The sequence below is a fragment of the Heterodontus francisci genome, chromosome 10, assembly GCF_036365525.1.
Source record: "Heterodontus francisci isolate sHetFra1 chromosome 10, sHetFra1.hap1, whole genome shotgun sequence".
NCBI lineage: Eukaryota > Metazoa > Chordata > Chondrichthyes > Heterodontiformes > Heterodontidae > Heterodontus > Heterodontus francisci.
The window spans coordinates 19,590,281-19,613,194 of record NC_090380.1 but is presented as its reverse complement, the minus strand read 5'-3'; positions in this window follow the sequence as shown (position 1 = coordinate 19,613,194).

Sequence of the window (22,914 nt, the reverse complement as noted above, 5' to 3'; positions counted from 1 at the left end):
AGCCATATATAGACCATAAATCCTGAATGCAACAGGCACAAAGCCTGTTGTGTTCAGGGTAAACCAATTTTCAGTTTGGGCCAAAAACAAGTAATTATTAGCATGTTCAAGTGCCTAATGCCTGTTTTAGGATGTCTCCACATCTGCATCCACTTTGGCTCGCAAAAATGGGCACAGCAAGATTCAATTCAATCTCTGTAATGCAGTGTTCAGTTTTGGCCCTGATTTTTTTTTTTACATTTCAAGACTTTTATTTTCAAATCCATTTCTAATACTCACATACTTTCAACTGCTATTTTGCTTGCATCAACCAAACTGGACAAGATGAAAATTCCTTTGGCAGTTCAATTTGCACTCCGCGGTTTGCTGCAATTGCTTGCACCTTGCAGCTGGGGAAATTCTGCTTAACAGTTAAAGTTTACCATCCACTTATGCTGATGAGGCAGGCCCATTGTAAAGGTGATGATTGTGCAGCTCAGGCAAACAATGCATCAATTGCCATCTGTTTCACACATCAGCACACTGCTGCATGACTGTTATTGAATACGTGATTGATGCAGTTTGAAAGGAGTTTGTTGCAGAGGTGTTGCGAGCCATGGTGACTTTGCCTGACACTAACAGTGCTGGGCTTCTGGTGGAGGTGGGATCCAGGCCCAGGGCCATCAGGAGACATAATCCTCTATCATCTCGGAATTAAAGTACAGCCTTCTGGTGCATTTTCTATTGGAAAGGTTGGGGCCTGCCCTACTGAATGTGTGAATACAGGGGTGTGGGTTCCTGCAAGACGGATGCCTCTAAGTAATGCCTGATGAGCCTATCCTTCCTGAGTTCCTCCACCTCATCCAGCACAGTTATAGAGGAATCCCTAATGAATACACCTGTGGTTTCTAGCTAAACATACAAAACATTTCATTTCCACAATGCAATGCTGAAACCGTTGAGAAGATTGAGAAAGACAAAACCCACAAAGAGTAAGAAAAATGATCCCGTAAGCAATAAAGTGTAACCAAATACATTTCTCTAAAAAAGATGGTCATTCTTTTGCCTGGTTGATGTCCTCTAGTGACCAGTAATGCCTTTTATGCAGAAGTTGATTTAGTGAGCAGGGTCACAGGGTTGGGGTGAGAAAGTCCAATGTTGAACATTACTGCATCATTTCAATCCAATTAGATCACGATGGGCAGGATTATGATAGGTGCTGTGAAATGTTCACATTGTGAGCAATGGAAAATTGGAACAGTGATTTTTAATGGTGGGGATTTTGGCATTAGGCCAACCCCCTTCTGTTTTCCACTTGCATCAGATTAAAATTCCACAGAAAAGACTCAGAAAACAGCAGAAAATATAGCTCTATTTCTTAGCATGGTTGCTTTAAATTGGAGAGCTTCTCTGAAAAGCTTTAGAAGAGGTATGGGGGTTAGGTTGGCTGATCCCTGAAAATGCGATTAACCCACACCTGTTCATTGTGTTGCAGGCAGCATGTAAGATTGGTATTGCCAGCTGTTTTTAATGATTTCTGCATATAGCCAGCACTACCCTTGCAGTTCACTGGCTGCACATATCAGCAGAGGATTCAATATCACCAGTGGCTATCCCTGTTAAAAGGCAGCCTGCACCTCTTAGAGGGGAAACATATTATGGCTGCTAGAAAAGGTGGGATTTTTTTCAAATCTGTGCTGGGTATAACTGAACATGTGAGGCAGAGAACACCAAAGTTTTTTAACAAAGCACTGAAGGTCTTGGTTTGAGGTGGAGTGAAGGAGAGAGATCCAATATCTGTGAGAGGGGGGAGGTAAGGACCCCTCCAGACATATGTTCAGCAGGTAGTGGGAACAAGTAGCAGCAGAGGTCAATGCCAGGATTGTTGTTCCAAGAACACAGATGCAGTGTATGAAGAAGTTTAATGATCTCACATGAGTTGTCAAGGTAAGTGAGTTCATCTTCAAATGGCATAGTATGCCAAATGCATAACTAACCTCATTCACTGCTCAATTCTCTACATCTTCATCACCCAACTACCAACGATCTCTATCAATCAGAACTCAACCTTCATTCATATGCTTTACCACACCCTCACACACTTAGCACTGTTGAAAGCCTCCAAACCATTACACACTGGCAGCTATTCAAACACAACAGCCACATTAGCCAAATATATTGCAGGATACTCACTGACACACTTCTCTCTTTCTTGTAGGAGAACCTGGTGCATAACATGTGGACAAGCATGTCTACTTGTCATTTCAGATAACCAAGAACTGCAACATTCCCAGTCAGAGGAGGAAGGGGAAGGAGACAGTGAGGATGAAGAGACAGTATCACTCAATCTTACACTTGCAGCTCCCAGCTCAGAGACTGAGACTGCCTATATTTTAGAGCCTAGAATAGAGGAGGAATTTGCACATAATGAGATACTGGGCATCAGTACATAGGAGCCAAAACAGGAGAAAAGGATAGCACAGATGCCAGCTTGCTGGAGGGTGAGGTCGCACATTGGTTCTGCTGCAGAGGGGTCAGGTGAGGACTATGATGGGCCAGGCTAGAGAAGACAGCTTTTGGGACCAAAGCCTTGGTGCACTGGAAAGTTTACTAGAAAGCCTATGCATAATGTCAAGGAACATGGAGGGGTCCAGCACCAACTTGGAACAGGGCTTTGCACAGAGCTTGAAGCCCATCCTTACCAACATGGAACAGGAGGTCACCTCCATCAACACACCTGTGGAACCCACCATGATGCACCATGGGATAGCCAATGTCACAGCTTGGATTGCTGCACATACAGCTTCATTTAAAGATCTGAGTGCTGTAATGGAGGCTCAGACTGCTGCCTTGTAAACTCAGACTGCTGCTATCGTTGCTCAGAATGTCATTATTTGAAGGGGCTTCCACGGCTTTATAGCAGTCTATCAATTTTTTCTCCAACAGATCAGTGGGATTGCTCCATGGAGCATTATTCTTCTGTATTCTCTCAGGATGAAAGAATATTCATGCTCCCACCCCTGGCACTCCGCAGTACCCTTGCTGTTTCCTGACAGCCAGCCAGCCGAGAGTGCTGCAACCCAAGCCGAGAAGGTGTAGACTGAAGCTGTGTCCTCTGGACAGTGAGTTGCTTGAGGTGACCATCCAAGGCCATCTGCAATCTCCTTAATTGCAGGTCAGCTGCTTTCCACCCCCAATCCTGCAGTCACTGTTTTATGATTGCTTCAAGAGTGATGTCCCTTTAAGAACTCAGTATGCCAATGAGCTAAGTGTCAGGATGTAGTCATGTGACTAGAAGTCACAATCACTCTGCAAACTGTAAAACCTTAGACAAAAGTTCTGTACATAGTTTGCTCTGTATTGTATATAATAGTTAGCTGTTAATAAACTTGTTTGAGATCTTCGACAAATTGGAATCCACACAACTCATTCTTTTACTTAAGACAATACAAAGAACACATGACATGGTGCAGCTGTGGTGAAAAGACAAAGCCATAACCTTGAGATCATGGGCAAAAACAGCAAACCAGTGAAGATACTTTAAAAAGTACCTGAAAAGAGTGAAATAAATATTGGCCCAAACAGTGGAAAGCAGAAAAGCTTACCTCCAGCTGTGGGACACATAGCACTGAAAGACAGGCTGCAGGTATATTCCTGTGATCAAGTGAGTCATTATGCCGACGATCAAGGGATCCTAGTTTTTAAAAAAAAACTTTGAAGCGCTTGAAAACATTTCTTTTTTAAATGCACCATAGGAGATGGGGGAAAAAAGGTGAAAACCCGATTCCTCTTTCAGGCTGATCGAGGTCAATGCCATTAAAGGAGGCATCTAGAAAAAAAAGTGTGGGAAGCCCCGCACAATGCAGAGACTCCATTCACACAGCCAAAGCTGAAAAAAACATTAAACCAGTCAACTGTGAAGAAGATAAACAAACTCTAGCAGCCAAAACTAAAAAAAATTAAACCACTCAAGCGAGAAGAACATAAACAATCTCTCAAAAAAAGCAAAGTGGAAAGTCCTTGAACTGCCCATTGGACAGTTGTTTAAACATAGAGGTTGATGTGCTGAAAGCAAAATAAACAGAGAACACTGTCAAGCACCTGCTACTCTCCATCAAAGCAGCTAGTCTAAATAAAAGGGAATTTCGTAAAGGGGAAACAGCCCAGAATTAATAGCACAAGTCTTAAAGCAGCTTTTAAGACACAAATAGACAAGTCATAATAAATACAAGGCTTCAGGCACACACAGAGCTGAACAAAGTAAAATACAGAGCTGAAAGCATAGAAAGCACAGAAAGCAGAAAGATGGATATAAAATTTCCCAGCTTGAATTGGAAGGCCATTGATATCCTATCTGAGTTCAAATGTTTTGAACAAAGAATGCAGTTATGCTTCACAGACCAAGCATTTGTAGAACCAGAGAAGCAAGCTGTGAAAATACTGATAGCAGTTGGAAATGAGGGGTAATACAGAATCAATACTTCTGGCTTATCTGAAGAGGGCCAGAAAGATCCCACAAAGATATGGAAAGTGCCAGAAGATCAGCTTTGGGTAAGAGTGAATTTCAGAATTCCTCACCTGGAATTGATGTCCTACAGGCAACAGCCACAGGAATCAATAGATCAATTAGTCAGTAGATGCCACAGTAAGGGCAACGAATGCGATTTTCCAGAAACTGAGCTGTCGGAGCAAATAATGGAACTAGTGATTGTCTCAACACCTATTGAAGCGTTTCAGAAAGACCTCTTGTGGAAAAAGAAAGGTCAGAGCATTAATGTGCTGCTGGAGGATGGCAGGAAGTATGAATCCATAGTAGCTGCACAATGGCATTTGCAAGCACGAGATGCAACCAACAGTATTGGCATGATAACCAGGTCACAAAAAGCAAGCAAGCTGTGTGGTAAGTGTGGTCTTGCCCACTCACCGTAAAGTTGTCCTGCATTTCAAGATCTGTGCAAGGCATGTGGAGCAAAAGCACACTGGGCCTGTCTATGTGAAAAATCTGGCTCCAAAGACACAGCCCGAAGTCACAATAGGACACAAACAAACAGAAGACAGGTGCAACAACAGGGCAACAGCAGAAACGAGAGCGCCAGAGACCTCTTCAAATGCAAGCCAATGTGCAATCTCCACAACGAAATAGACCTGAGACAAAGTGGAGTGATTTTCAGCCAGAAGACGATCAGGCATTTCACATTGTGAACCTGACACAAAGGCCTGGATTTCACATTTCGGCAGCCGTAAACTATGGCAGTCCACACATGCGGACTGCTCGTTGCGGAGCTGCTGCAATATTAAACACGACAGCTCATTTAAATGGCTGGAGCATACCACCCCTCTCCCCCACCCACCTCCCGATTATGTGGTGGGGCGGCGGTCTGTCCCTGGCAACAGCATCCAGTGCCACTACAACGGTGCTGATTCCAATTTTAAATGCTTCCAGCCCTTACATTTAACTTAAATTTCGAAAGGAATAGGCATGGAAATTAATTTTTAAAAATTAAAGAAATGTTTCTATCCCTTCTCCCACCACCACCACCTCCCCCCACCCACACCACACCCACCAATATCCACTGTAGGCCATTCCTTGCCCTCTCACCCCCCAAAATACTTAACTTGTGTTCCGGACCTTCCCCCCTTCAAAGTCTATGAACTTTTCACTTCAACCCCTTCCCACCATCCCCTCCACAAATCAGACTGATTTGACCCCGCTCCCCCCCCACCGCACTGAAATACTTACCTGCTCCCCCTCCACACCAGTATTCCGCATCAGTCTCCGGATGGAGATCCGAAGGCAAGGGAGTGCTGGCCGCTGGCAAGAATATCGCATTTGGACCGACGACGGGAGCGGATAATTATTTAATTCATAAATTGACATAAATTAACATAAACAAATTTTGACCCCACGGCTGAGTGGCAGGGGACCCACCACAAGACCTCCCCACCGCCGACTATATTGGTCCAGGCCTTCCCAGCGTCGAGGCCAGTTGCGGGCCTCTCCTGGAACCAGGACCCCTGACGTTGGGGGGCCTGTAAAACCCAGCCCATTGTGTTAATGAAATCAAACAACAGGAGGCTTTCGAACCTATTAATATCGCATGGTGTTGCATGGCACTACCATCATGCTAAATGGGATAGATTTCGAACAGATCTAGCAATGCAAAACACATCCATAAGGTGCTGTGGGCCATCAGCAGCAGCAGAATTGTACTGAAACAAAATCTGTAACCTCATGGCCTGGCATATCCCCCACGCTACCATTACCAAGAAGCCAGAGGATCAACCCTGCTTCAATGAAGAGTGCAGGAGGGCATGCCAGAAGCAGCGCTAAGCATACCTCAAAATGAGGTGACATCCTGGTGAAGCTATAACCCAGGACTACTTGCATCCAAAAACAGTGTAAGCAGCATGCGATAGACAGAGCCAAGCAATCCCACAACCAATGAATCAGATCTAAGCTCTGCAGTCCTGCCACATCCAATGGTGGTGGACAATTAAACTCCACAAATATCCCCATCCTCAATGATGGGGGAACTCAACACTTCAGTGCAAAAGACAAGGCTAAAGCATTTGCAACAATCTTCAGCCAGAAATGATGAGTGGATGATCCATCTCGGACTCCTCCTGAAGTCCCCAGCATCACAGATGCCAATCTTCAGCCAATTCGATTCACTCCATGTGATATCAAGAAACAACTGAAGACACTGGATACTGCAAAGGCTATGGGCCCTGACAACATTCCGGCAATTGTACTGAAGATCTGTGCTCCAGAACTTGCCGCGCCCTAGCCAAGCTGTTTCAGTATAGCTACAACAATGTCTTCTGCCCGACAATGTGGAAAATTGACCAGGTATTCCTGTACACAAAAGGCAGGACAAATCCAACTCGGCCAATTACCATCTCATCAGTCAACTTTCGATCATCTGTAAAGTGATGGAAGGTGTCATCCATAATGCTATCAAGCAGCACTCGCTTAGCAATAACCTGCTCAGTGACACTCAGTTTGGGTTCCGACAGGGCCACTCAGCTCATGGCCTCATTACAGCCTTGGTTCAAACATGGACAAAAGAGCTCAACTCAAGAGGTGAAGTGAGAGTGCCTGCCCTTGACATCAAGGCAGCATTTGACCAAGTATGGCATCAAAAAGCCCTAGCAAAACTGGGGTCAATGGGAATCAGGGGGAAAACTCTCCGCTGGCTGGAGTCATACCGAGCGCAAAGCAAGATGGTTGTGGTTGTTGGAGGTCAATCATCTGAGCTCCAGGACATCACTGCAGGGGTTCCTCAGGGTAGTGTCCAAGGCCCAACCATCTTCAGCTGCTTCATCAATGACCTTCTTCAATCATAAGGTCAGAAGTGAGGATGTTCGCTGATGGTTGCACAATGTTCAGCACCATTCGTGACTCCTCAGATACTGAAGCAGTCCGTGTAGAAATGCAGCAAGACTTGGACATTATCCAGGCTTGGGCAAGTAATATTTGCACCACACAAGTGCCAGGCAATGATCATCTCCAACAAGAGAAAATCTAACCACCTCCCCTTGACATTCAATGGCATTACCATTGCTGAATTCCCCACTATTAACATCCTGGGGGCTTACCATTGACTAGAAACTGAACTGGAGTAGCCATATAAACACCGTGGCTACAAGAGCAGGTCAGCGGTTAGGAATCCTGCAGCGAGTAACTCACCTCCTGACTCTCCAAAGCCTGTCCACCATCTACAAGGCACAAGTCAGGAGTGTGATGGAATACTCTCCACTTGCCTGGATGGGTGCAGCTCCAAAAACACTCAAGAAGCTCGACACCATCCAGGAAAAAGCAGCCCACTTGATTGGCACCCCATTTACAAACATTCACTCCTTCCACCACCAACGCACAGTGGCAGCAGTGTGTTACATGATGCACTGCAGCAACGCACCAAGGCTCCTTAGACAGCACCTTCCAAACCTGCGACCTCTACCAACTAGAAGGACAAGGGCAGCAGATGCATGGGAACATCACCACCTGCAAGTTCCCCTCCAAGTCACACAGCATCCTGACTTGGAACTATATCGCCATTCCCTCACTGTCACTGGGTCAAAATCCTGGAACTCCCTTCCTAACAGCACTGTGGGTGTACCTACCCCACATGGACTGCAGTGGTTCAAGAAGGCTCACCACCACCTTCTCAAGGGCAATTAGGGATGGGCAATAAATGCTGGCATAGCCAGTGACACCCACATCCCATGAATGAATAAAAAAAAAGATTCCCCAAAGCCTGTCCACCATCTACAAGGCACAAGTCAGGAGTGTGATGGAATACTCTTCACTTGCCTGGATGGGTGCAGCTCCAACAACACTCAAGAAGCTCAACACCATCCAGGACAAAGCAGCCTGCTTGATTGGTACCCCATTTACAAACATTCACACCCTCCACTACCAACGCACAGTGGCAGCAGTGTGGACCATCTACAAGATGCACTACAGCAACGCACCAAGGCTCCTCAGGCAGCACCTTCCAAACCCATGACCGCTACCACCTAGAAGGACAAGGGCAGCAGATGCATGGGAACATCACCACCTGCAAGTTCCCCTCCAAGCCATCCACCCTCCTGACTTGGAACTATATCGCCACTTCTTCACCGTCGCTCGGTCAAAATCCTGAAACTCCCTTCTGAACAGCACTGTGGGTTATCTTCCACACATGGACTGCAGCGGTTGATGATGGCTGCTCACCACCACTTTCTCAAGAGCAATTAGGGTGGGCAATAAATACAGGCCTAGCCAGCGACGCCTACATCCCATGAACGAATAATAAAAGGTCATGTGTCCAAAGAAAGGTAGCAAACACACACTCAGCGTTAAGATTGACACAGGGGCTAGTGCAAATATCCTCCCAGTCCGAATCCCGAAGGATATGTACCTGGGTCATTGGAACTTAGTGATACAACTGACAATGACAACTGCAAAGTTAACTGCATACAATGGTCACCCATCCCTTTCAGTGACAAACTAGCAATACAATGCAGCTATGACAAGTCGGCATGGAAACCACAAATATTTTACCTGGTAGACACAAATGGACCAGCAGTGACAGAACTACCAGTGTGTAAGGGCCTCAACATTACAATTATCCATGGTACACATTACAGAAGAAGAGAGCAAGGGTACCCGGATAGAATCAGTGCACGACCTACAACAAATGTACCCAGACAGGTACGATGCACCAGGAGATTTCAAAGGCAATGCTGTGCTGCTCCTCAGAGAGGATGCACTTCTGTCAATCGACCCTCCCAGAAAGTGCAGCATGCTCATACAAGAAAAACATTGGCATGGGTTGGATGACATGGAATGCAATGGCATCATCCATCGTGTGCATCATCACACAAACTGGTGCAGCTCAATTACATGCGTACTGAAGAAGGATGGAGCAATCAGTGTATGTCTAGATCCGAGGCATCTAAACCTCTCCCTAAAGAGATGCCCCGACAAGATTCCAACACGAGAGGAATTAAATCCTAAGTTCACAGGAGCCAAATTCTTCTCCCAGTTGGATGCTAAACATGGATATTGGTCAGTACACCTAGCTTGGGAATCTCAGGAAGTCACCACTTTCAGAACACCATTTGGAACATATTGCTTCCAGACACTGCCCTTCGGCTCAACTGTCAGTCAGGATCTGTTCCAGCAGCATATGGACAGAATTATATAAAACATGTCTGGATGTATATACATTGCCAATGATATCACGGTAATGAGAAAAACCAAAGAAGGGCATGATCGAAATCTTCACTCACTGAGTGCAATAGCTCCTCGTGAAGGGCACATTTTTAACAGCAAGAAATGCCAGGTGAATGTAAGTCAGATCAATTTCTTTGACTCCATTTACTCAGGTTGCGGAATCTGTCCTGACCCAGGGAAAGTTGAAGGCATATGTCTACTCCACAAGACAAAGAAGACCGACACAGATGTCTTGGATTTTTCAACTTCTTGGCACCATACATTCCAGATTTTTCTGACAAAGCATCATTGCTGAGAGAACTCTTGAAGAAAGACATACTATATGTCTGGCAGGAGGAGCATCAGCATATGTTTGAGTTTCTCAAACAAGCATTGTTGCAGAAACCTGTACCCTGCAGTACTACCATCCAAGGAAGAAGACAATCCTGAAAGTTGACGCATCACAAAAAGGGTTTGGAGCATGCATCCTGCACAATGGCAAACCAATTGTATTCAGATCCAAATGTTTATCCTCAGCACAATCCAATTAGTCAAACATAGAGCATGAAACTCTTGCTCTGGTATTAGGGAAGTTTCCACACCTACCTGACCACAAACTACTGGAAATGATCTGGCACTAACCATTGTCAAGCGCACCACCTCGACTACAGCGAATCTTAGTGAAAGTACAGGGGTACGACTTTGACGTTTATTACCAAATGGTCATCTTGGATACGCTGAGCAGATTGCCAAACCCAAACAAGAATAAAGAAGTTCCACTGGATCTACAAGTAGACAGCACGGACATCGAGGTGGAAGATGTGCTCGAAATCTATTTATTGCATTTTGGTCAACACAAGTGTGACCAATTGCAATCAGAAACAGCCAATGACCCACAAATGAAGGCACTGTGGAGGGTCATCATAGAGGGTTGGCCTGATATAGTAAAAGAGGTTCCAGAAACCCTCAGATGCTTTTGACCGTATAGAGATGAACTCAGTATCTCAACAGACATCACCTTCAAAGGAAAATAAGTGATTGTGCCCAAAGCTTTCCGACAGGACATCTTGTCACAACTTTCCAAAGACCATTGGCCACGGAGCAAATGAGACGATTGGCATGAGACACTGTTTATTGGCCAGGGATCAACAGTGACCTCAAAACACTATAGGGGATTTGCGAAGCATGCCAGAGCCACCAGCCACAACAAAGTAAAGAACCTCTACACCCTCATGAGATTCCGTCAATCCCTTGGTCCAAAATTGCCACTGATCTATTTTCCATCAATGGAGACAACTTTGTCTTAGTCACCAATTATTTCTCCAAATTTCCAACGACACTTCAAGCACGGTTGTTGCAGACACATTGAGAGCGACATTCAGTCTATTCAGTACACCTGAAGAAATTATTTTTGACAATGGGCCACAGTATACAGGCAAACCTTTCAGGAATATGTGTGCCAAATGGGGCGTAAACCATGTGACGTCCTCACCACATTACCCTAGATCTAACGGTGTTGCAGAGCGAATAGTTTGCACAATTAAATCACATATCCAGAAGTGTAGGGCAATGAAACAAGATTTTTGTGTTGCTATGCTCCACCTCAGTTACACCTATGGATATGGGCTTACCATCACCAACAGAGATCATGTTTGGCAGACAAGTGTGAATGATCTGGCCAAGCCATCATCTGTCCAAATTCTCTAAGACACAGGAGACACTGCTCGAAAAACAAGGGAGAATGAAGATGGTGCATGACTGACATGCAGGGGTGGAACTACTTCAGCTACACATAGGATAAAAGATCAGAGTCATACACCCCACAATGCGAACATGGGTACCTACAGAGGTATCCAGAGTAGGCAGTGAGCCTAGGTCATAGAGTCATAGAGTTATGCAGCACAGAAACAGGCCCTTCGGCCCTTCGGCCCAACGTGTCTGCACCGACCATCAAGCACCCATCCAATTAGAGGCCTGCTACCCGACCCGAACCCGACGGGACCCGATGGGACCCGACGACATGTCGGGTTCGGGTTGGGTCGGGCCCATCTTCCGGGTACGGCTTTCGGGCTAGGGTCGGATCAGGCCGAGTCCAGGTTGAATCAGGTCGGGTTGGGCCAGACACACATAGTAAGTGCTCTGCTGGTAAGTATTAAAAATAAAAAACTTAGCTGAACTGGGAGTCCGGGATGAAACTGAGTCTGTGCAGTGGGCAAGTGGACGTCACTATGACATCATCACGCATGCGCTGCAGCTTCGTCAGGTCCAGCTCGGGGCAGGTCAAGTCGGGGCAGGTTCAGGTCAGGTCGGGCTCGGGCAAAATCGGGGGACTCGGGCCGGGTCAGGCTCGGGTCCACTGTGGATTGGTTAGGTTCAGGTTGGGTTCTTTTTTCCCAACCTCAGCAGGCCTCTACATCCAATCCAATCACATTTTGCTGCACTTTGCCCACAGCCCTGTATGCTATGGCATTTCATGTGCTCATCTAAATACTACTTAAATGTTGTGAGGGTTCCTGCCTCTACCACCCCTTCAGGTAGTGTGTTCCAGATTCCAACCACCCTTTGGATGAAATCCAGCCTTGCATTATTTGCTTGTGCCTTAACAGGTCTATGTTTGCTCTGCCTTCCAGACTGGCTTAGTTTCTCTTCTATATTTGATTGTGCTTCACCCCCTACTGTACCTTCACTCTGTATCCCATCCCCCCTGCCAAATTAGATTAAACCCCCTCCAACAGCACTAGCAAACCTCCCAGCAAGGATGGGTCCTACGAAGTTACAACATCTAGCAGAGCCGTGCTGAGGAGGAACTGAAGCCAATTAAGAGAAGTGTGCAATACTCCAATTGTGCATAGTGGACCTGAAAGAACACACTCCACAATGAAGGTGTGATGGAACAACAAGATAACCAACATATTGACAGCATGTCCACAAACCAAAAACAGCCAAGGGTAATATCCATATCCCCAGATAGTTATACCGTAACTGGATCTGGAAATGTTGTCAAACCACCAAAACAATATAAGGAATCTTAAGGTTCTGCATATGTGAATTTCATAATCTATATCCCTGTGTAAATAATTATGATGTTATCCGATTTTATATGTTTTTACTTATAGTGTATGAGACTTCTCTTTGGAAAGAAAGGGGATGTTGTATGATTGCTTGAAGAGTGATGTCCCTTTAAGAACTCAGTATGCTAATCGTTCCCTCCGCAACACCCTGGTCCGCTCCTCCATTACCCCCACCAGCTCGTCCCCGTCCCATGGCACCTTCCCCTGCAATCGCAGGAGGTGTAATACCTGCCCATTTACCTCCTCTCTCCTCACTATCCCAGGCCCCAAACACTCCTTTCAGGTGAAGCAGCAATCTACTTGTACTTCTTTCAATGTAGTATACTGTATTCGTTGCTCACAGTGTGGTCTCCTCTACATTGGGGAGACCAAGCGCAGACTGGGTGATCGCTTTGCGGAACATCTCCGCTCAGTCCGCAAGCGGGACCCTGAGCTTCCGGTTGCTTGCCATTTCAACACTACCTCCTGCTCCCATGCTCACATCTCTGTCCTGGGATTGTTGCAGTGTTCCAGTGAACATCAACGCAAGCTCGAGGAACAGCATCTCATCTACTGATTAGGCACACGACAGCCTGCCGGACTGAACATTGAGTTCAATAATTTCAGAGCATGACAGCCCCCCATTTTACTTTCATTTTTAGTTATTTTTTCTTCCTTTTTTTTCACATTCTTTTTTACATTTTTTATAATCTTTTTTTTGCATTTATTTAATTTCATCTTAGTTTGTTCAGTTTGCTTACCCACTGTTTTTTTTCAGGTTTGCACTTGCTGCTGTTCAACATCCAGTGTATTAACACCTAATCTGCACTAATGCTTTGTCTTTCAACACACCATTAACATATTGTTTGCCTTTGCTCCGTGACCTTTTGGTCAGCTATGTGGCCTGGTCCAATCTAGACCTCCTTTGTTATCTCTTGTCCCACCCCCACCTCACTTGTTTATAACCTGTGACTTTTCTAATATTTGTCAGTTCCGCAGAAGGGTCACTGACCTGAAACGTTAACTCTGCTTCTCTTTTCACAGATGCTGCCAGACCTGCTGAGTGGTTCCAGCATTTCTTGTTTTTATTTCAGATTTCCAGCATCCGCAGTATTTTGCTTTTATTTTAGTGTTTAATTCACTGCCACTTCTCTTCCAGGAATGCCTACCTTGAAGAAGTTCTGCTCTTCTCTCCGACGGGACTTTCGTTTGTCTCTTTTACCTTGTTCACCTTCATTGCTTTCTATTTCCCTCCTGGTGTTTGATAAGGTATCTACCAAAACTCGTTTTCACAGCCACATCTCCTTCCTCAGTGACTGTCTCCGGCTCCGACTGATTCCACGTGGATTCCAACTGCAGTTTCACCCATCATGCTTTGAAACCACCCAGGATCACAGGTATCTCCGAGAAATACAACGTTCCTCGGACTGCTACTCTCGCCGCATCCTGAGATCCACACTCAGTGCTATGCGCCGCCACATGCACACACTGGACCTCTCTCTCCAGCAGCACCGCCTCATCTTATCTCAAAGCTGTTCTACTCCGCAGTTTCATTTCATCTTTCGTCTCATCCGATGCATTAACAAAAAACTTTTTTTCTTCCTTTCATGTGTTAAGGAACGCAAGCTCCAGCAGCTGATGGGGACTAATGCCCCTCCAGATCCTCCTTCTGCTTCACTTCCCTCTGACCCCACCTCTTCTGATCTGACCCCTTGCCGTGTATTCACTATACCCTCTGACCTCCCCCTCTCTGATGCTGAACGTTCTGTACTCAGCAAAGGTCTCAGTTTTATCCCCTTACACCCCACCTCAATGAATTTCGCGCTCGGCATGACGTTGAGCTCTTCTTCCGTTGCCTCCGTCTGCGGGCTCACTTCTTTGACCAGGAGTCCTCCCCCCGACCAGCAGACCCATTCACCCACCTCATGCATTCTCCCTCTACCTGGACCCCTCCCCCTGGTCTCTTCCCCACTCTTGATCTCTTCATTGAAAACTGTCAGCGAGACATTGGTCATCTCAATTTCTCTGCCCCCCTCACTCACTCTAACCTGTCCTCCTCCCAACCTGAGGCACTCCGTTCTCTCAGGTCTAACCCCGACATGGTTATCAAACCTGCAGACAAGGGTGGCGCTGTTGTTGTATGGCGTACAGACCTCTACCTTGCAGAAGCTCAACGCCAACTCACGGACACTTCTTCCTACCTCCCTCTGGACCATGACCCCACCACCGAACTTCAAACCACCGTCCAAAGGACTGTCACTGACCTCATTTCCTCTGGAGATTTTTCCCCTACAGCTTCCAACCTCATAGTCCCACAACCCCGGACAGCCCGCTTCTACCTCCTTCCCAAAATCCACAAACGGGATTGTCCCGGCAGACCCATTGTGTCATCCTGCTCCTGCCCCACTGAACTTAGTTCTTCCTATCTAGACTCTATCTTTTCTCCGCTGGTCCAGTCTCTTCCCACCTACATCCGTGATTCTTCTGACGCCCTACGTCATTTTGACAATTTCCAGTTTCCTGGTCCCAACCGCCTCCTCTTCACTATGGACGTCCAATCGCTCTACACCTCCATCCCCCACCAGGATGGTTTGAGGGCTCTCTGCTTCTTACTGGAACAGAGGCCCAACCAGTCCCCATCCACCACCACCCTCCTCCGCCTGGCTGAACTTGTTCTCACATTGAACAACTTCTCCTTCAACTCCACGCACTTCCTTCAAGTAAAAGGTGTCGCTATGGGTACCCGCATGGGTCCTAGTTATGCCTGTCTTTTTGTGGGATATGTTGAGCATTCTTTATTCCAGTCCTACTCAGGCCCCCTCCCCCAACTCTTTTTCCGGTACATTGATGACTGTATCGGCGCCATTTCCTGCTCCCGCCCCGAACTGGAAAACTTTATCAACTTTGCTTCCAACTTCCACCCTTCTCTCACCTTTACATGGTCCATCTCTGACACTTCCCTTCCCTTCCTCGACTTCTCTGTCTCCATCTCTGGGGATAGATTGTCTACTAATATCCATTATAAGCCCACCGACTCCCGCAGCTACCTCGACTACACTTCTTCACACCCTACCTCCTGTAAGGACTCCATTCCATTATCCCATGTTCTCCGTCTCTGACGCATCTGCTCTGATGATGCTACCTTCCATGACGGTGCTTCTGATATGACCTCCTTTTTCCTCAACCGAGGATTTCCCCTCACTGTGGTTGACAGGGCCCTCAACCGTGTCCGGCCCATTCCCCGCACCTCTACCCTCACCCCTTCCCCTCCCTCCCAGAACCGTGACAGGGTTCCCCTTGTCCTCACTTTTCACCCCATCTGCCTCCATATCCAAAGGATCATCCTCCGCCATTTCCGCCACGTCCAGTGTGATGCCACTACCAGTCGCATCTTCCCCTCCCTTCCCCTGTCAGCATTCTGAAGGGATCGTTTCCTCCGCGACACCCTGGTCCACTCCTCCATTACCCCCACCACCTCGTCCCCGTCCCATGGCACCTTCCCCTGCAATCGCAGGAGGTGTAATACCTGCCCATTTACCTCCTCTCTCCTCACTATCCCAGGCCCCAAACACTCCTTTCAGGTGAAGCAGCGATTTACTTGTACTTCTTTCAATGTAGTATACTGTATTCGCTGCTCACAGTGTGGTCTCCTCTACATTGGGGAGATCAAGCGCAGACTGGGTGACCGCTTTGCGGAACACCTCCTCTCAGTCCGCAAGCAGGACCCTGAGCTTCCGGTTGCTTGCCATTTCAACACTACCCCCTGCTCTCATGCTCACATCTCTGTCCTGGGATTGTTGCAGTGTTCCAGTGAACATCAACGCAAGCTCGAGGAACAGCATCTCATTTACCAATTAGGCACACTACAGCCTGCCGGACTGAACATTGAGTTCAATAATTTCAGAGCATGACAGCCCCCCATTTTACTTTCATTTTTAGTTATTTTTTCTTCCTTTTTTTTTACATTCTTTTTTACATTTCTTATAATCTTTTTTTTGCATTTATTTCATTTCATCTTAGTTTGTTCAGTTTGCTTACCCATTGTTTTTTTTCAGGTTTGCACTTGCTGCTGTTCAACATCCAGTGTATTAACACCTAATCTGCACTAATGCTTTGTCTTTCAACACACCATTAACATATTGTTTGCCTTTGCTCCGTGACCTTTTGGTCAGCTATGTGGCCTGGTCCAATCTGGACCTCCTTTGTTATCTCTTGCCCCACCCCCACCTCACTTGCTTATAACCTGTGACTTTTCTAATATTTGTCAGTTCCGAAGAAGGGTCACTGACCTGAAACGTTAACTCTGCTTCTCTTTTCACAGATGCTGACAGACCTGCTGAGTGGTTCCAGCATTTCTTGTTTTTATTTCAGATTTCCAGCATCCGCAGTATTTTGCTTTTATATCAGTATGCTAATGAACTGAGTGCCAGAATGTAGTCATGTAACTGGAAGCCATCGTCACTCTGCAACTGTAACTCTCTGGACAAAGATTCTGTATATTGTTTGCTCTGTATTGTACATAATAGTTAGCTGTCAATAAACATGCTTGAGATCTTCAAGGAATTGGAATCCACGTAACTCATTGTGTTACTTAAGACAACACAAAGAACACATGACAGTCACTGGTGAAGTATCTCATAGCAGCACTCAGATAGGAAAAGGCACATGGAAGACAGGCACTAAGGCAATGCACAAGGTTGATCAGTTTATTTTTGTATCCAATATGTCATGGTGAATTTTATAAAATTGAATTGGAATATGAATTTTCTGGCTGTTTTTATTGCGTTGTTGAAAAGAGGACACTCTGATTATCAGTGATAGAGGAAAGGTACTAAGTGTGGGACAGTTGGTGAATGGGGAAATGTTGCTCATGAATTATTTGAACATCTATGTCATTGCTACTTTTCATGTATTCTATTGATGTTTAATAAACTTGTTTGACAATGAAACCCTAAGACATGACAAGCAAACCCTAAGACATGACAAGCTAGCATAGCCTTCTTCTGCTAAATTTTGAAGTTGAGGAAGATCCCGTGAGGACAAGTGATAAAACGATTAAGACAAAACAAAGTGAAAAGCGTTCTCTGTTTGATCCCTGGGAGTGCTATTAATTCATTGAACTATCTGGGCAAGTGAAAGCAATCTCTCAGACTTAAGAGCAAGGGTTCATCTACGAGAATGGTCTGAGATAGTTAATTCAAATACTTTTTTATATCACAGAAAAACCTACTTCTCGTGTTTTCTTAACTTCTGATTGATTAAATGCCTCACTAAAAAAGAAAAACTGATCTCAGCAAAGGATTACTCCATCTTATCCAATTTCATTCTTGGATCACTGCCAATGATGAACAGTTCTCCCTACAAAGCAAACTCCTTCTTGTTGCCTTTTCTTTTGAGCAACATTACACATTAGGGCAAATTCTACAAGGGTGAGCTTCTGGTACAGTACCTGGTTAGCCAGGACTGTGAATCAAGAAATCACAGGTGTGCAAGGCTCCGCACCAGGACTGTGGATTTGGAAAATTTAACCAATTGTATTCAGAGTGTACGCAGATTACAATCTAAGAGTTTTTGTATTCGAATTTGATTTATTTGCCTAGAAATGCATTTGCATGCAAAAACAAGTGCAGATTTTTCCCCACCAGTTGGGATTTATGCATGCAGTATGAAAGATTCATGTGGCCTACTTATTATAACGATTTGTGTATTTTTCTCTCTTTCTTTGGCCTCCTTGTCTCTAGAGACAATGGGTAAGTGCCGAGAGGTGGTCAGTGGTTTGTGGAGCAGTGCCTGGAGTGGCTATAAAGGCCAATTCTAGAGTGACAGACTCTTCCACAGGCGCTGCAAATAAAATTGGTTGTCGGGGCTGTTACCCAGTTGGCTCTCTCCTTACACTTCTGTCTCTTTTCCTGCCAACTGCTAAGTCTCTTCGTATAACCTCTCTTTAGCCCCGCCTTTATGGCTGACCGCCAGCTCTGGCGATCGCTGGCAACTGACGCCCACGACTTGTGGTCAATGACACAGGACTTCATGTTGCATTTGCAGACGTCTTTAAAGCGGAGACATGGACGGCCGGTGGGTCTGATACCAGCGACGAGCTCGCTGTACAATGTGTCTTTGGAGATCCTGCCATCTTCCATGCGGCTCACATGGCCAAGCCATCTCAAGCGCCGCTGGCTCAGTAGGGTGTATATGCTGGGGATGTTGGTTGCCTCGAGGACTTCTGTGTTGGAGTTACGATCCTGATACCTGATGCCAAGGATTCTCCGGAGATAGCGAAGATGGAATGCGTTGAGAAATCGCTCTTGGCTGACATACGCTGTCCAGGCCTCGCTGCCGTAGAGCAAGGTACTGAGAACACAGGTTTGAAACACTCGGACATTTGTGTTCTATGCCAGTGTGCCATTTTCCCACGCTCTTGGCCAGTCTGGACATAGCAGCAGATGCCTTTCCCATGCGCTTCTTGATTTCTGCATCTAGAGACAGTTTACTGGTGATAGTTGAGCCTAGGTAGGTGAACTCTTGAACCACTTCCAGAGTGTGATCGCTGATATTGATGGATGGAGCATTTCTGACGTCCTGTCCCATGATGTTCATTTTCTTGAGGCTGATGTCTAGGCCAAATTCGTTGCAGGCAGCCGCAATCCTGTTTATGAATCTCTGCAGACACTCTTCTGTGTGGGATGTTAATGCAGCATCGTCAGCAAAGAGGAGTTCCCTGATGAGGACCTTCCATACTTTGGTCTTCGCTCTAAGATGGGCAAGGTTGAACAACCTGCCATCTGATCTTGTGTGGAAGAAAATTCCTTCTTCTGAAGACTTAAACACATGTGAGAGCAGCAGTGAGAAGAAGATCCCAAACAGTGTAGCTGCGAGAACACAGCCCTGTTTCACACCACTCAGGATAGGGGAAAGGGGTCTGATGAGGCACTGCTATGCTGAATTGTGCCTTTCATATTGTCATGGAATGAGGTGATGATACTTAGTAGCTTTGGTAGATATCTGATCTTTGCTAGTAGTCTGAAGAGATCATATCTGCTGATGAGGTCAAAGGCTTTGATGAGATCTATGAAGGCAACATAGAGGGGAATCTGTTGTTTGCAGCATTTCTCCAGTAGCTGGCGAAGGGAGAACAGCATGTCAATGGTGGATCTCTCTGCTCGAAAGCCACACTGTGCCTCAGGGTAGACACGCTCAGCCAGCTTCTGGAGTCTGTTTAAAATGACTCGAGCGAAGACTTTCCCCACTATGCTGAGCAGGGAGATTCCACAGTAGTTGTTGCAGTCACCGCGGTCACCCTTGTTCTTATAGACGGTGATGATATTGGCATCATGCATGTCCTGTGGTACTGCTCCCTCATCCCAGCACAGGCAAAGCAGTTCATGGAGTGCTGAGAGTATTGCAGGCTTGGCACTGGCACTCTTGATTATTTCAGGGGTAATGCCGTCCTTTCCAGGGGCTTTTCCACTGGCTAGAGAATCGATGACATTACTGAGTTCCAATTTTGTTGGCTGTTCATCCAGCTCATGCATGACTGGCAGAGACTGGGCTGCATTGAGGGCGGTCTCAGTGACATCATTTTCCCTGCAGTACAGTTCTAGGTAGCATTCCACTCAGCGGTCCATTTGCTTGCATTAGTCAGTGATCGTTTCCCCTGATTTAGATTTGAGGGGGAAGATCTTCTTGATGGTTTGCCCAAAAGCTCTCTTAGTGCCATCATACATTCCTCTGATGCAGCCAGCATTCTGCATTGTTCATTGGTTGTACACCTCAGGAGTGGGTGGTTGTGGTGGGGAGATATCTAGAGGCCAGGTCGCTACTGAAAGGCAGCCAATACATTTTGAAGGGGAGGTACATTCTGGTTAAAAACTTGGTAAGAAAATGGCTGAATGAGGGAGTGAGCCAACACCAATGGTCCCTGATGCTGCACTGGAGGACGTGATGCAGGCAGTGGAGAGCAGGAGGGATAATCCTTTTCCCCTCGGGAGCAGGTAGTCTGCTCGACATCTGATCAGAGGACAGTGAGAGGATATTGTTCAGGACATCAATGCTGGGAGCATTACCTCAAATGCATGACTGCATTGCAGGAAAATGTTCAATGATTTGACTATAGTTGTTAAAATAAGAACACTGCTGAAATATTTTCTCATAACCGTTGCACCACTTACAGATTCATTAATTGCAACACTCATGTGACTCACAAAACACCTTCACGACCTCACAGAACCATCACTATTAGAACCCTCACTTAACCATAACATATATCTCACACACATTGTCAACTATTGCACAGTAACAGCAAAATTCTTCAAACACCTCACAGCATACTTCCCTCTTTCTTGCAGAAGGTGGCACAGGACACCAGGCAATAGGCTGAGGAAGAGCTCATCTGCATAATCTCTGACCCTCCCCCCTTCAAGAGACAGCCCTGGCAATATGGGCAGAGAGGAGGCCGTGGACACTGGTGCTGCTGGAGGAGACATCACACAGAGTTTGTTTATACCTAATTCTCTTTGTCACTGCTGTTTTCTCCCTCACCCCATACACTTTGCATTTCAATTTGCAGAAGATTTTCACACCCATTTCCTTCTCTCTGCACTTCCTCACAACAGAACTTAACCCTTGTTATGGGTTAATTAGGACAATAATTAAGGATAGGGTGAGTGAACACCTTGAACATTTTCAGCTGATTAGCGCGAGCCAGCATGGATTTGTAAAAGGTAGGTCATGTCGGACAAACCTGTTGAATTTTTTGAAGAGGTGTCTAAAGTAATGGATAGGGAAATGCCTATGGATGTTTTTAATATGGACTTCCAGAAGACATTTGATAGAGTTGACCTTAACGTAATGGGAGGGTCGTGCTATCTCCTCATCAGCTGCTGTGAATTGATCAGCAAGCATTTCTTTAGATTTTGGAGCAGCTTCTGCTTCATTGGATATTCGCCTCAGGGTGCGCACCTCCACGCCAGTAGATGGTGGTGGCAGTGGAGAGTGCTGGGCTGGGGCAGTTTTCAGCACTCGGAAGTCCCTTCAGGTTAGGAGCAGTGTCTTTGGCGGGCTCGGTGGTGGAGCTAGAGAGCCACAGGCAGCAGGCAGAAGCATGGGCTGGAGATGAAACAGCTGGAGGGAGCAGCCTAAGGTCTGCGTCAGTGATTGGAAACGGTGCCAGCAAGGGGGAATTGGGGTGTGCATCCAGCTACCAATTTCCACAGGGAGCACAGAAGCCCCAGGGATCGACAGGCCCTGAGATGCTGAAGTGGCCTTTGCCAATCTGGATATCAAGGTAACCTGTGTCTCACGGGTTCAAGTGGAACTAGCAACAGGAGGGCTACAAGCGTGCCTGCTCTCAACTCTGTTTTTGCTGTCATTAAAGAACAGTATTTAAGTCTAAAACCCCCTTGCAAAGAGTGGGAATAAGAGGTCAAGAAAGTACGGTTCAGGATCACAAACCTGTACTGCTGAAGCGAGGCATTCCTGGGTCCCATTGTTTAACAAACAAGCCTGCAACACTGCTGAATTGAAGCAAAGAGTTAAACTGTGAACAGTTCTCCTGCTCAGGGTGACGAGCAACAGTCGTCCACTGTAATGAATCTGTTTAAGGTAAGTTTATTTTTTCATGAGTGTACTTTCATGTTTTGTGCCAATGGAATAAAGAGACACTGAGCTGGAACCTTCACGCGTTCAGTGTGCATTTTTGGCACTGTTGGCAGGATCCCACAACGCAGGCACCAAATCTTAGAAAATTTTATTTTGTGTGGCCAACAAGACCCAGGCAGCCACTTCTACCCAATGGTCATCACAGGCGACATTGTCATAACTAAACATCTTGCATAAACTCTCAATGTCTAATCATGTCTGAAGAGATGGAAGACATCTTGGCAGAGATGGATCATTTGGTTGAGGAACTAAAATGGGCTATGTTCATGAAGGAGGCTGAAGCAGCCCCAGCTCCAGTGGGATTATCTGCATAATCTCTGATCCTCCCCCCTTCAAGAGACAGCCCTGGCAATATGGGCTGGGGCAGAGAGGAGGCCGTGGCCACTGGTGCTACTGGAGGAGACATCACACAGAGTTTCTTTATTCCTAATTCTCTTTGTCACTGCTGTTACCTCCCTCACCCCATACACTCTACAGGTGTCCAGGCTTCACAGGATGAAGTTGAGTGTCTGGGCAGAGACCAGGAAG